Genomic DNA, 13,886 nt, shown 5'->3' with positions numbered 1-13,886 from the left:
ACAGCACATCCCTTTTAAACAGACACAGAATAATCCGGGACTGACAGCATGTCCCTTTTAAACAGACACAGAATAAACCGGGACTGACAGCATGTCCCTTTTAAACAGACACAGAATAAACCGGGACTGACAGCATGTCCCTTTTAAACAGACACAGAATGATCCGGGACTGACAGCATGTCCCTATTAAACAGACACAGAATGATCCGGGACTGAAAGTAGACCCCTTTTAAACAGACATGGAATGCTGCCTGACCTGCAGAGTGTTTCCAGCATTTCATCTGTTTATATTTCAGATTTCCAGCATCAACACTATTTTGCTTTTGTAATAGAATTTTACGTAATTGGCTCTGTGGCGCAATGGATAGCGCATTGGACTTCTAGTTGGTATAGCAGGTTAAGGCATTCAAAGGTTGTGGGTTCGAGTCCCACCAGAGTTGGATTTTGGGTCAGGGTTCGGTGGTTCCTCCACTGACGGTACATTTTGCAGTAAATCGGTAGTTCAGAGAAGGGAAACTACCGCCCCGACACTTTCCCTCTGAGTACTCTCAACCCCTGAGTCAGTTACACAGGAGCAGGAGGAGGCCATTCAGTCCCATGGCCGTTTTACATAGGAACAGGAGGAGACCATTCAGTCCCATGACCCTTTTACACAGGAACAGGAGGAGGCCATTCAGCCCCTTTAGCCTGTTATACAGGAACAGGAGGAGGCCATTCAGCCCCTCGAGCCTGTTACACAGGGAAAAGAGGAGGCCTTTAACGCCTCGAGCCTGTTGCATTGGACAGGAGGAAGCCGTTCAGCGATACAAGATCTGTACAAGAACAGTAGAACTCCATTCAGCCCCTCGAACCTGTTACATAGGATGAAGAGGAGGCAAATCAGACCCATGATCCAGTTATAAAGGAACAGGAGGAGGCAATTCAGACCCACGAGTCTGTTTCACAGGAACAGCAGGAGGCCATTCAGCCCCTCAAACCTGCCACACATGAACAGGAGGAGGACATTCAGTCCCTCAAGCCTGCTACACTGGAACAGGAGGAGGCAATTCAGACACACGAGTCTGTTATACGGGAACAGGAGGAGGCCATTCAGCCCCTCGAGCCTGTTATACATGCACAGGAGGATGCCATTCAGCCCCTCGAGCCTGTTACACAGTAACAGGAGGAGGCCATTCAGCCCCTCAAGCCTGTTACACAGGAACAAGAGGAGACAATTCAGACACACGAGCCTGTTATACAGGAACAGGAGGAGGCTATTCAGCCTGTCGAGCGTGTTATACAGGAAAAGGAGGAAGCCATTCAGCCCCTCAAGCCTGTTAGACAGGAACAGGAGGAGGCCATTCAGCCCCTCGAGCCGGTTACACAGGAATAGGAGGAGGCCATTCAGCCCCTCAAGCCCGTTATACATGAACAGGAGGAGGCCATTCAGCCCCTCGAGCCTGTTATACATGCACAGGAGGATGCCATTCAGCCCCTTGAGCCTGTTACACAGGAACAGGAGGAGGCCATTCAGCCCCTTGAGTCTGTTATACAGGAACAGGAGGAGGCCATTCAGCCCTTCGAGTCTGTTATAAAGGAACAGGAGGAGGCCAATCAGCTCCTCGGGTATGTTACACATAAACAGGAAGAGGCCATTCAGCCCATCGAGCCTATCATACAGGAACAGGAGGAGGCCATTCAGCCCCTCGAGCCTGTTATGCAGGAACAGGAGGAGGCTATTCAGCCTGTTAAGCCTGTTATGCAGGAAAAGGAGGAAGCCATTCAGCCCCTCAAGCCTGTTACACAGGAACAGGAGGAGGCCATTCAGCCCCTTGAGTCTGTTACACATAAATAGGAAGAGGCCATTCAGCCCATCGAGCCTATCATACAGGAACAGGAGGAGGCCATTCAGCCCCTCGAGCCTGTTATGCAGGAACAGGAGGAGGCTATTCAGCCTGTTAAGCCTGTTATGCTGGAAAAGGAGGAAGCCATTCAGCCCCTCAAGCCTGTTACACAGGAACAGGAGGAGGCCATTCAGCCCCTCGAGTCTGTTACACATAAATAGGAAGAGGCCATTCAGCCCTACAAGCCTGTTATACAGGAACTGGAGGAGGCCAATCAGCCCCTCGAGTCTGTATCACTGGAACAGGAGGAGGCCATTCAGCCCCTCGAGCCTGTTATGCAGGAACAGGAGGAGGCCATTCAGCCCCTCGAGCCTGTTATGCAGGAACAGGAGGAGGCTATTCAGCCTGTTAAGCCTGTTATGCAGGAAAAGGAGGAAGCCTTTCAGCCCCTCAAGCCTGTTACACAGGAACATCATGGGCAAGGAAACCTCCTGCTGATTACCACCTACCACCCTCCCTCAGCTGATGAATCAGTACTCCTCCATGTTGAACACCACTTGGAAGAAGCACTGAAGGCAGCAAGGGCACAGAATGTACTCTGGGTGGGGGGCCTCAATGCCCATCACCAAGAGTGGCTCGGTAGCAGCACTACTGACCGAGTTGTTCGAGTCCTGAAGGATATGGCTGCCAGTCTGGGCCTGCGGCAGGTGGTGAGGGAACCAACACGAGGGGAAAACCTATTTGAACTCCCCCTGACCAATCTACCTGTCACAGATGCAAAACAGTTCAAAAAGTATTCATTGGCTGTAAAGCACTTTAGGATGTCCTGAGGTCGTGAAAGCCCTGTAGAAATGCAAGTCCTTCTTTTACAGCCTTCAAAGACAAAGTGACTTAGCGGGCAAAGACCAGAAACAGGGACGGTTCTATAGATGAACCTTACAGATGGGCCGGTTAGCTCAGTTGGTTAGAGCGTGGTGCTAATAACGCCAAGGTTGCAGGTTTGATCCCCGTATGGCCATTTATTTTTCGAGGGAAGGTTAGTTTCTTAATTTTGTAATTTTTGAGCAGTTAAAAGTTTATAAAGTTTGGAAGGAAACTCACACGGGACCTACAAAGCTGCAAAATCTTAGTTCTATCGAGAGTTCATGGACCTGAAAGGTTAACCCTGTGTTTTTCTGTCCACAGATGTTCCCTGACCTGTGGAGTGTTTCCAACATTTAAAGAACAATTTCAGATCCAGGATCTGCTGCATTTCGCTTTTAATTTAACCGCAGTGTCCTCGCTTCTATTAACAAAAGTCAAAAATAAATGTAGCTAACGGAAAATAAGCTTTGCGGTCGCTGTGAGCATTGGTGGTTCAGGGGTAGCATTCTCGCCTGCCACGTGGGAGACCCGGGTTCGATTCCCGGCCACTGCAGGTTAACATTTTTAACAATTTATTTCAGAGCAAACACATCACATGAAACATTAATAATAAATTAGCTGTTCCTGTGTAACTGGATCAAGGGAATGAATGGCCTCCACCTGTTCCTGTGTAACAGGCTTGAGGGGCTGAATATCCTCCTGTTCCATTGTAACAGGCTCGAGGGGCTGAATGGCCTCCTGTTCCAGCGTAACAGGCTTGAGGGGCTGAATGGCCTCCTCCTGTTCCTGTGCAACATGCTCGAGGGGCTTAATGGCCTCCTCCTGTTCCTGTGTAACAGGCTCGAGGGGCTGAATGGCCTCCTCCTGTGTAATAGGCTCGAGGGGCTGAATGGCCTCTTGTTCCAGTGTAACAGGTTGAGGGACTGAATGGCCTCCTCCTGTTCCTGTTTGACAGGCTCAAGGGGCTGAATGGCCTCCTCCTCTTCCTGTTTGACAGGCTCGAGGGGCTGAATGGCATCCTCCTGTTCCTGTTCGACAGGCTCGAGGGGCTGAATGGCCTCCTCCTGTTCCGGTTTGACAGGCTCGAGGGGCTGAATGGCCTCCTCCAGTTCCGCTTTGACAGGCTCGAGCGGCTGAATGGCCTCCTCCTGTTCCTGTTTGACAGGCTCGAGGGGCTGAATAGCCTGCTCCTGTTCCTGTTTGACAGGCTCAAGGGGCTGAATGGCCTCCTCCTGTTCCTGTTTGACAGGCTCAAGGGGCTGAATGGCCCCCTCCTGATCCTGTTCGACAGGCTCGAGGGGCTGAATGGCCTCCTCCTTTTCCTGTTTGACAGGCTCAAGGGGCTGAATGGCCTCCTTCTGTTCCTGTGTAACAGGCTCGAGGGACTGAACGGCCTCCTCCTGTTCCTGTTCAACAGGCTCAAGGGGCTGAATGGTCTCCTTCTGTCCCGGTTTGACAGGCTCGAGGGGCTGAATGGCCTCCTCCTGTTCCTGTGTAACAGGCTCGAGGGACTGAATGGCCTCCTCCTGTTCCTGTTCGACAGGCTCAAGGGGCTGAATGGTCTCCTCCTGTCCCGGTTTGATAGGCTCGAGGGACTGAATGTCCTCCTCCTGTTCCGGTTTGACAGGCTCGAGGGGCTGAATGGACTCCTCCTGTTCCGGTTTAACAGGCTTGAGGGGCTGAATGGCCTCCGCCAGTTCTGGTTTGACAGGCTCGAGGGGCTGAATGGCCTCCTCCTGTTCCTATTGAACCATGCTTCAGGCTGATGTTCCGATTGTGCCCTCTGCTGTCCCGGCGCAGATAGAAACACAGTGCCAGTGTATAAAAACCCAAGTCCTTGTACTTTCTTTCTTTCTTTGAATCTTTCTTTCATTTCTTGCTTTTCTGTGCCATATGCTCCTTAATTTTGTGTTGCTTAGTGATAGATGTGTTCATATTTGCCGGTTTCAACGTGTTCATTGCTTCTGCTGATTTGAATTGTGTCGAAAAAGTGAACTGAATTTCTCCACCTGTATGAAGCACCCTTGGGTTCGAAGCTGTTTTGGTTTCAATCAAACAAACGCACAGATTTCTCGAACTCGCTGAGCCTTTCCTGGCCAGTATTTGTTTCTTGCTGCCTTGCATTTGGAAAGGCCCAGGCTCCATCCCCGGCCTGTGCTGAGGGAGCCTACATGAGCCTGGGCAGCGGTTACAAATATTGTCTGTGGCCCTGTGTTAGGGAGAGGGTGAATGAGCCTGGCTTCTTGTCCACTCGTCCTGCTGGCTGTGGGCAATGGCTGAGCAGAGGACCAGTTGTGATGGGTGTCAGCAGGAGGGGAGAGTTGGAGAAGGGAAGTTGTAAAGATAAAGAAAGGGGCTCCCAGCTGTGACAGCTGCTGCTGCCCACAGTAGGCAGTTTGGACAGTGGGTTACCACAGCCCATGACACACACGAGCCAATCCAGCCTCCTCATGGACTGCCTTCACTTACACGTCTCCTTTTTAAGATGAAACTGTCATTTCATTCATGTGATGTCTAAACCACATCCCCTCTGATTGTCATTTCAAAACCATTGCACTTACAGTCTCAGCTCAACATCGGCAAACCCCAGCAGCAAGCAGGTGAGATTTACAATCTCTTCATGATCAATGATCTTTCACAGGAACGTGTCAAATCAGTGCTATGTTGTTAAAGTCAACACAGGATGTCAAAGTCTTAGAGAGGGTGCAGAGTAGATTTACCAGAATGGTACCAGGGATGAGGGAATTCAATTATGTGGAGAGACTGGAGAAGCTGGGATTGTTCTCCTTAGAGCAGAGAGGGTTAAGAGGAGATTTGATAGAGATTTCCAAACTTATGAATAGTTTTGATAGCGTAAATAAGAAGAAAGTTTTTCCACTGGCAGAAGGTTCGGTAACCAGAGGACACAGATTTATGGTGATCGGCAAAAGAGCCAGAGGTGACATGAGGAAACATTTTTTTTAAGCAGCAAGTTGTTGTGATCTGGAATGCGCTGCCTGAAAGGGCGGTGGAAGCAGATTCAACAGTAACTTTCAAAAGGCAGTTGAATAAATACTTGAAGGAAAAACATTACAGGGCTATGGGGAAAGGACAGGTGAATGAAATTAATTGCAGAGCTCTTTCAAAGTGCCGGCGCAGGGCTATGGGGAGAGAGTGGGGCACTGGGATTTATTTGGGATTGATACAGGTCTATGGGGTGTGAGTGGGGCAGTGGGATTAGTTTGGGATTGATTCAGGGCTATGGGGTGAGAGCGGGGCAGTGGGATTAGTTTGGGATTGATTCAGGGCTATGGGGTGTGAGCGGGGCAGTGGGATTAGTTTGGGATTGATTCAGGGCTATGGGGTGAGAGCAGGGCAGTGAGATTAGTTTCGGATTGATTCAGGGCTATGGGGTGAGAGCGGGGCAGTGGGATAAGTTTGGGATTGATTCAGGGCTATGGGATGTGAGTGGGACAGTGTGATTAGTTTGTGATTGATACAGGTCTATGGGGTGTGAGTGGGTCAGTGTGATTAGTTTGGGATTGATTCAGGGCTATGGGGTGAGAGCGGAGCAGTGGGATTAGTTTGTGATTGATACAGGTCTATGGGATGTGAGCGGGGCAGTGGGATTAGTTTGGGATTGATTGAGGGTTATGGGGTGAGAGCGGGGCAGTGGGATTAGTTTGTGATTGATACAGGGCTATGGGGTATGAGCGGGGCAGTGGGATTAGTTTGGGATTGATTCAGGGCTATGGAGTGAGAGCGGAGCAGTGGGATTACTTTGTGATTGATACAGGTCTATGGGGTGTGAGCGGGGCAGTGGGATTAGTTTGGGATTGATTCAGGGCTATGGGGTGAGAGCGGGGCAGTGGGATTAGATTGTGATTGATACAGGTCTATGGGGTGTGTGTGGGGCAGTGGGATTAGTTTGGGGATTGATACAGGGCTATGGGGAGATAGCGGGTCAGTGGGATTAGTTTCGGATTGTTACATGGCTTTGGGGAGAGAGCGGGGCAGTGGGATTAGTTTGGGATTGATACAGGTCTATGGGGTGTGAGCGGGGCAGTGGGATTAGTTTGGGGATTGATACAGGGCTATGGGGAGATAGCGGGTCAGTGGGATTAGTTTGGGATTGTTACAGGGCTTTGGGGAGAGAGTGGGGCAGTGGGATTAGTTTGCGATTGATACAGGTCTATGGGGAGATAGTGGGTCAGTGAGTTTAGTTTAGTATTGCTGTGGCAAAGACCCAGAATTAACACAGTGGGCCGAATGGTCTCCTCTGCTCTTTAAATATCTATTGTTGGAGACTCCTCGGCAGCTTTTAACACACCATTTGGTGTACATTTCCTCTCCATATTCTTCTCTAAATGTTCACTGACGGTTCCTTCACAGCTACCCAGGCTCCCTGTTTTTCGTGTTAGCAGCAAATGTCGATACGTCTGCCTCCTGTACCCAAGTCCAGATTGTTGAAATAGCAAGAAGGGCAACGGTCGCAGCAGTGATACAGGGGGGCCAACTCTTTACATCGTCCAGTCAAAAAAACACCCAATAACTACCGCACTCTGCTTCTGTCTTTTAACCAGCTTCCTGGTTTCTAGAACGGTTTCTAGTTGAGTATTAATTTTACCCCATATAAGGATATTGAAACATAGAAACATAGAAGATAGGAGCAGGAGTAGGCCATTCGGGCCCTCGAGCCTCCTCCGCCATTCAATGCGATCATGGCAGATCATCCAAATTCAGTCCCCGGTCCCTGCTTTCTCCCCATACTCCTTGATCCCTTTAGCCTTAAGAAATATATCCAACTCCTTCTTGAATATATTTAAAGAACTGACCTCTACTGCCTTCTGTGGTAGAGAATTCCACAGGTTCACCACTCTCTGGGTGAAGAAATTCCTCCTCATCTCAGTCCTAAATGGCTTACCCCTTATCCTTAGACTGTGACCCCTGGTTCTGGACTCCCCGGCCATCGAGAACACCCTTCCTGCATCTGGTCTGTCCAGTCCTGTCAGAATTTTATAAGTTTTAATGAGATCCCCTCTCATTCTTCTAAACTCCAGCGAGTATAAGACCAATCGACCCAATCTCTCCTCATACGTCATTCCTGCCATCCCAGGAATGAGCCTGGTGAATCTTCGCTGAACTCCTTCCATGGCAAGAATATCCTTCCTCAGATAAAGCGACCAAAACTGCACACAATACTCACGATGTGGTCTCACCAAGGCCCTGTACAACTGCAGCAAGACATCCTTGTTCCTGTACTCAAACCCTTTCGCTACGAAGGCCAACATAACATTTGCCTTCTTAACTGCCTGCTGCACCTGCATGCTTACCTTCAGCGACTGCTGTACAAGGACACCCAGGTCTCGTTGCACTTCCCCTTCTCCCAATCTATTGCTATTCAGATAATAATCTGCCTTCCTGTTTTTGACACCAAAGTGGATAACCTCGCATTTGTCCACGTTATTTTGCATCTGCCATGCTTTTGCCCAATCACCCAGCCTGTCCAAATCATACTGGAGTTTCTCGGCAACCTCCTCACAATACACACGCCCACCCAGCTTTTTGTCTTCTGCAAACTTGGAGATATTACATCTAGTTCTCTTGTCTAGATCATTATTATATGTTGTGAATAGCTGGGGTACAAGGACCGATCCCTATGGTGCCCCACTAGTCACTGCCTGCCGCTCGGAAAAAGACCCATTTATTCCAACTCTTTGTCAACTGCCTGCCAACCAGTTCTCTGTCCAAGTCAATACCTTGCCCCCAATCCCATGTGACTTGACATTACACGCTAATCTCTTATGCGGGACCTTATCGAAAGCCTTTTTAAAGTCCAAATACACCACATCCACTGGTTCTCCATTATCTATTTTACCAGTTACATCCTCAAAAAATTCCAGTAGATTAGTCAAGCACGATTTACCTTTTGTAAATCCATGTTGACTTTGTCCGATCCTGTCACTGTTTTCCAAGTGCTCTGCTATTACACTTTTATAATGGACTCTAACATTTTCCCCACTACCGATGTCAGGTTTACCGGTCTGTAATTCCCATTTTTCTCTCTACCACCTGTTTTGAATAGTGGGGTAACATTAGCTACCCTCCAATCTATGGGTACTGTTCCAGATTTCATCGAATGTTGGAAGATGATCAGCAATGCATCTACTATTTCTAGGGCCACTTCCTTAAGTACCCTAGGATGTAGATTATCAGCCCCTGGGGATTTATCGCCCTTCAATCCCGTCAATTTCCCTAACACCATTTCCCAACAAATATTGATTTCTTTCAGTTCCTCCCTTTCATCAGACCCTATAAGACCATAAGAACATAAGAAATAAGAGCAGGAGTTGGCCAATCGGCCCCTCGAGCCTGCTCCGCCATTCAATAAAATCATGGCTGATCTGATCCTAGCCGCCAATCTACTATCACAGAAGCATCTCCTGAATCTAACAGAATTAGACACACGAAATAGGAGCAGGATCAGGCTACACAGCCCCTGGGCCCGCTTTGCTGCCCACAGGGCCATGTCCGATCCGAACCTAGACTCATGTCCAAATTCCTGCCCGCTCCCCGTAACCCTTAATTCCCTTTACTTCTAGGAAACTGTCTATTTCTGTTTTAAATTTATGTAATGATGTAGCTTCTACAGCTTTTTGGGGCAGCATATTCCATGGACCTACCAACCTCTGAGTGAAGTAGTTCCTCCTCATCTCAGTTTTGAAAGAGCGGCCCCTTATTCTGAGACTATGCCTCCTAGTTCTAGTTTCACCCATCATCGGGAACATCCTCCCCGCATCCACCCGATCAAATCCCTTCACATTCTTATATGTTTCAATAAGATCACCTCTCATTCTTCTCAACTCCAATGAGTAGAGTCCCAATCCTTTCCTCATATATCCATCCCCTCATCCCCGGGATTAACCGAGTGAACCTTCTTTGTACTGACTCGAGAGCAAGTATGTCTTTTCTTAAGTATGGACACCAAAACTCTATGCAGTATTCCAGGTGCGGTCTCACCAATACGTTGTACAACTGAAGCAATACCTCCCTATTTTTATATTCTATCCCCCTAGCAATGAAAGCCAACATTCCATTGGCCTTCTTAATCTCTTGCTGCATCTGCATACTAACCTTTTGAGTTTCATGCACCAGGACCCCCAGATCCCTTTGTACTTCAGTACTTTCAGATTCTTGCCATTAAGATAATAACTTGCTGTACGATTTTTCCTGCCAAAGTGCATAACCTCACACTTTCCAGTATTGTATTCCATCTGCCAAATCTCTGCCCACTTACTTAGCCTGTCTATGTCCCCTTGCATGTTTTTTATGTCCTCCTCACTCACTACTTTCCCTCCCATCTTAGTATCATCTGCAAACTTTGATATGTTACTCAATGACCCCTCCTCCAAATCGTTAATATAGATTGTAAAGAGTTGGGGACCCAGCACTGACCCCTGCGGAACACCACTAGTTACTGATTGCCAGTCTGAGAATGAACCATTTATCCCAACTCTCTGCCTTCTGTTAGACAGCCAATCCTCTATCCATGCCAGAATGTTATCCCCAATCCCGTGATTTTTTATCTTAAGCAATAATCTTTTGTGTGGCACCTTGTCAAATGCCTTTTGGAAGTCTAAATACACTACGTCCACTGGTTCCCCTTTATCCACCCTATATGTTACTTCCTCAAAGAACTCCAGCAAATTTGTCAAACATGACTTCCCCTTCATATAACCATGCTGACTTTGTCCTATTAAATGATGATTATCCAAATGTCCTGTTACTGTCTCCTTAATAATGGACTCCAAAGTTTTACCTACCACAAACTTTAGGCTAAACGGTCTATAGTTTCCAGCCTTCTGTCTACTGCTCTTTTTAAATAAGGGTGTTGCATTAGCAGTTTTCCAGTCTGCCAGGACCTTTGCTGAGTCCAGGGAGTTTTGGAAAATTATTACCAATGCATCCACAATCCCTACTGCCACTTCCCTCAAGACCCTAGGATGTAAGCCATCAGGTCCAGGTGATTTATTTGCCTTGAATCCCATTATTTTACCGAGTACCACTTCCTCAGTGATTTTGATCGTGTTTCGCTCCTCCCCACCTATTGCCCCCTGTTTGTCCAGTATTGGGATATTCTTAGTGTCCTCTACTGTAAAGACTGATACAAAATATTCATTCAGTGTTTTTGCCATCTCCATATTTCCCACCATTAATTTCCCGGTCTAATCCTCTAAGGGACCAACATTTACTTTAGCCACCCTTTTTCATTTTATATAACTATAAAAACTCTTACTTTCTGTTTTTGTATTTTTTGCTAATTTACTTTCATAATCTATCTTCCCTTTCTTAATCAATCTTTTTGTTATTTTTTGCTGTCTTTTAAAGTTTTCCCAATCCTCTAACTCCCACTAGATTTGGCTACCTTATATGCCCTTGTTTTCAGTCGAATACTATCCTTAATTTCTTTACTTAGCCACGGATGGCTGTCTTTTCTTTTACACGCTTTTCTTCTCAGTGGAATATATATTTGTTGGAAGTTGTAAAATAACTCCTTAAATGTACACCACTGATCATGTATCGTCTTACCCTTTAATCTATTTTCCCAATCCACTCTACTCAATTACGCTCTCATACCTTCATAGTCTCCTTTATTCAAGCTTATCACGCTTGTTTGAGATCCAACCTTCTCAACCTCTAATTGAATATGGAATTCAACCATGTTATGGTCACTCATTCCAAGGGGATCCTTTACTAGGACATTTTTAATTAATCCTGTCTCGTTACACAGGACCAGATCTAAGGTTGCTTGCCCCCTGGTCGGTTCAGTTACATACTGCTCAAGAAACCCATCCCTAATACACTCAATGAACTCATCCTCAAGGCAGCCCTGCCCAATTTGATTTGTCCAATTAATGTGATAATTAAAATCCCCCATAATTATAGATGTTCCCTTATTACAAGTCTCAACTATTTCCTGATTGATACTCCGTCCAACAAAGTTGCAACTGTTCGGAGGCTTATAGTCTACGCCCACTAGTGTTTTTTCCCCTTATTATTCCTTACCTCCACCCAAACTGTTTCATTATCCTGATCTTTTGACCCAATATCATTTCTCTGTATTACAATGGTTCCTTCCTTTATTATCATAGCCACCCCACCTCCCGTTCCTTCCTGCCTGTCCTTCCTGATCGATAAATAACCTGGTATGTTTAATTCCCAGGCATTGTCACCCTGCAGCCATGTTTCTGTAATGGCCACAAGATCATACCCATATGCAGTTAATTGTGCCATTAACTCATCTATTTTGTTACGAATGCTACGTGCATTCAGATAGAGAACTTTCAAATATGTTTTGTGACACTTAGTTCCTGCTTTTGCCCTTTTTATTACTTTACCTTTTACTCAATACCTTCTGCCCCTTCCTGACACGCTCTGGTTTTTAATTTCCCCACTGCTACCTAAGTCTATGACCTTCTCTGTTGTCATTTTTATTATTTGCTCTCTAGGAACCTCCCCCCAACTAGTTAGTTTAAAGCCCTCTCTACAGCCCTAGTTATATGATCCGCCAGGACTCTAGTCCCAGCACTGGCCAAGTGAAGCCCTTTCCAACGGAACAGCTCCCTCCTGCCCCAATACTGGTGCCAGTGTCCCAGGAAGCAAAACCCATTTCTCCCACACCAGTTTTTGAGCCACGCATTTAACTCTCTAATTTTATTTGTCCTAGCCAAATTCGCTCGTGGCTCAGGTACCCTTGAGGTTCTGCTTTTTAATTTGACCCCTAGCTGCTCATACTCCTTTAACAGAACCGGCTTCCTAGTCCTATCTACGTCGTTTGTACCAACATGGACCACGACAACTGGATCCAGCCCCTCCCACTGCTAGTTTCTTTCCAATCCAGAGGAGATGTCCTTAACCCTGGCACCGGGTAGGCAACACAGCCTTCGGGACTCTCGCTCTCGGCTGCAGAGAACTCTATCTATCCCCCTAATAATACTATCCCCTACCACTACAACATTTCTATTTACTCCCCCCTCTTGAATGGCCCCCCGTTCCACGTTGCTGTGGCCAGGCTGCTCATCCTCCCTGCAGTCCCTGCTCCCGTCAGCCGTGCCTCAGTGGGAAGCACCCTTGCCCTGAGTCACTCTCGCTCTCACCACTCCAGTGACTTGAGCACAAAAATCCAGGCTGACACTCCAATGCAGTACACAGAGTGTGCTGCACTGTCGGAGGTGCTGTCTTTCAGATGAGATGTTAAATCGAGGCCGTGTCTGTCCTCTCAGGTGGGTGTTAAAGATCCTATGGCACTATTTCGAAGAAGAGCAGGAGAGTTCTCCCCTGGGTCCTGGGCCAATACTTATCCCTTAATCAACATAACTAAAACAGATTATCTGGTCATTATCACACTGCTGTTTGTGGGAGCTTGCTGTGCGCAAATTGGCTACCACATTTCCTACATTACAACAGTGACTACACTTCATTGGCGCTAAAGCGTTGCGATGTCTTGAGGTCATGAAAGGCGCTGTAGAAATGCAAGACTTTCTTTTTTCTTTCTCTGGGAGCTCACCCACCACCAATGTTAGGCCGACTGGTCTGTAGTTATCTGATTTATCCCTTTCACTCTGAAGAGAGTTGTTACATTGGAAACTGCAGTCATGTGGTCCAACTTCCATATCCAAGGTTTAGATAGAATTTTACAGCACATACACAGGCCATTCAGCTCGACCGGTCCACGCCAGCGTTTATGCTCCACACGAGCCTCCTCCCACCCTACTTCATCTCACACTATCACCACATCCTTCTATTCCTTTCTCCCTCAGGTCCTTATCTAGCTTCCCCTCAAATGACATTCACCTCAATCACTCGTTGTGGTAGCATCTTCCACATTCTCACCACTCTCTGGGTAAAGAACTTTCTCCTGAATTCCCTATTGGATTAATTCGTGACTATCTCATATGTATGGCCCCCAGTTTTGGTCTCCCCCCACAACTAGAAATATCTTCTCTCTGTCTACCCTATCGAACCCCTTCATAATTTTAAAGACCTCTATCAGGTCACCTCTCAGTCTCTTTTCTAAAGAGCCCCAGCCTGTTTAATCATTCCTGATAGTTGAAAACTGTCAGTTCTTGTTCAAACCTTTTGTGCAGCTTCTCCAGTTCCTCTATATCTTTTTTTGTAATATGGGGACCAGTGCACAGGATGTTTGGAGCATTGTCCTCA

General features: G+C 47.1%; 1 non-coding gene across 1 annotated transcript; it reads left to right on the top strand.

Annotated features, from left to right (window-relative positions):
- The first annotated feature begins 346 nt into the window (after nucleotides 1-346).
- trnar-ucu (transfer RNA arginine (anticodon UCU)) lies at nucleotides 347-440 on the top strand. Its single transcript has 2 exons — nucleotides 347-383; nucleotides 405-440. It is a non-coding gene; the product is annotated as a tRNA-Arg (tRNA).
- The last annotated feature ends 13,446 nt before the right edge of the window (nucleotides 441-13,886 follow it).

Source organism: Somniosus microcephalus, unplaced genomic scaffold (genome assembly GCF_052327205.1).
Source record: "Somniosus microcephalus isolate GS21.2 unplaced genomic scaffold, FLI_Smic_1.0 unresolved_chr8, whole genome shotgun sequence".
Taxonomy (NCBI): Eukaryota; Metazoa; Chordata; class Chondrichthyes; order Squaliformes; family Somniosidae; genus Somniosus; species Somniosus microcephalus.
This window is presented reverse-complemented; position numbering and strand designations above follow the sequence as displayed.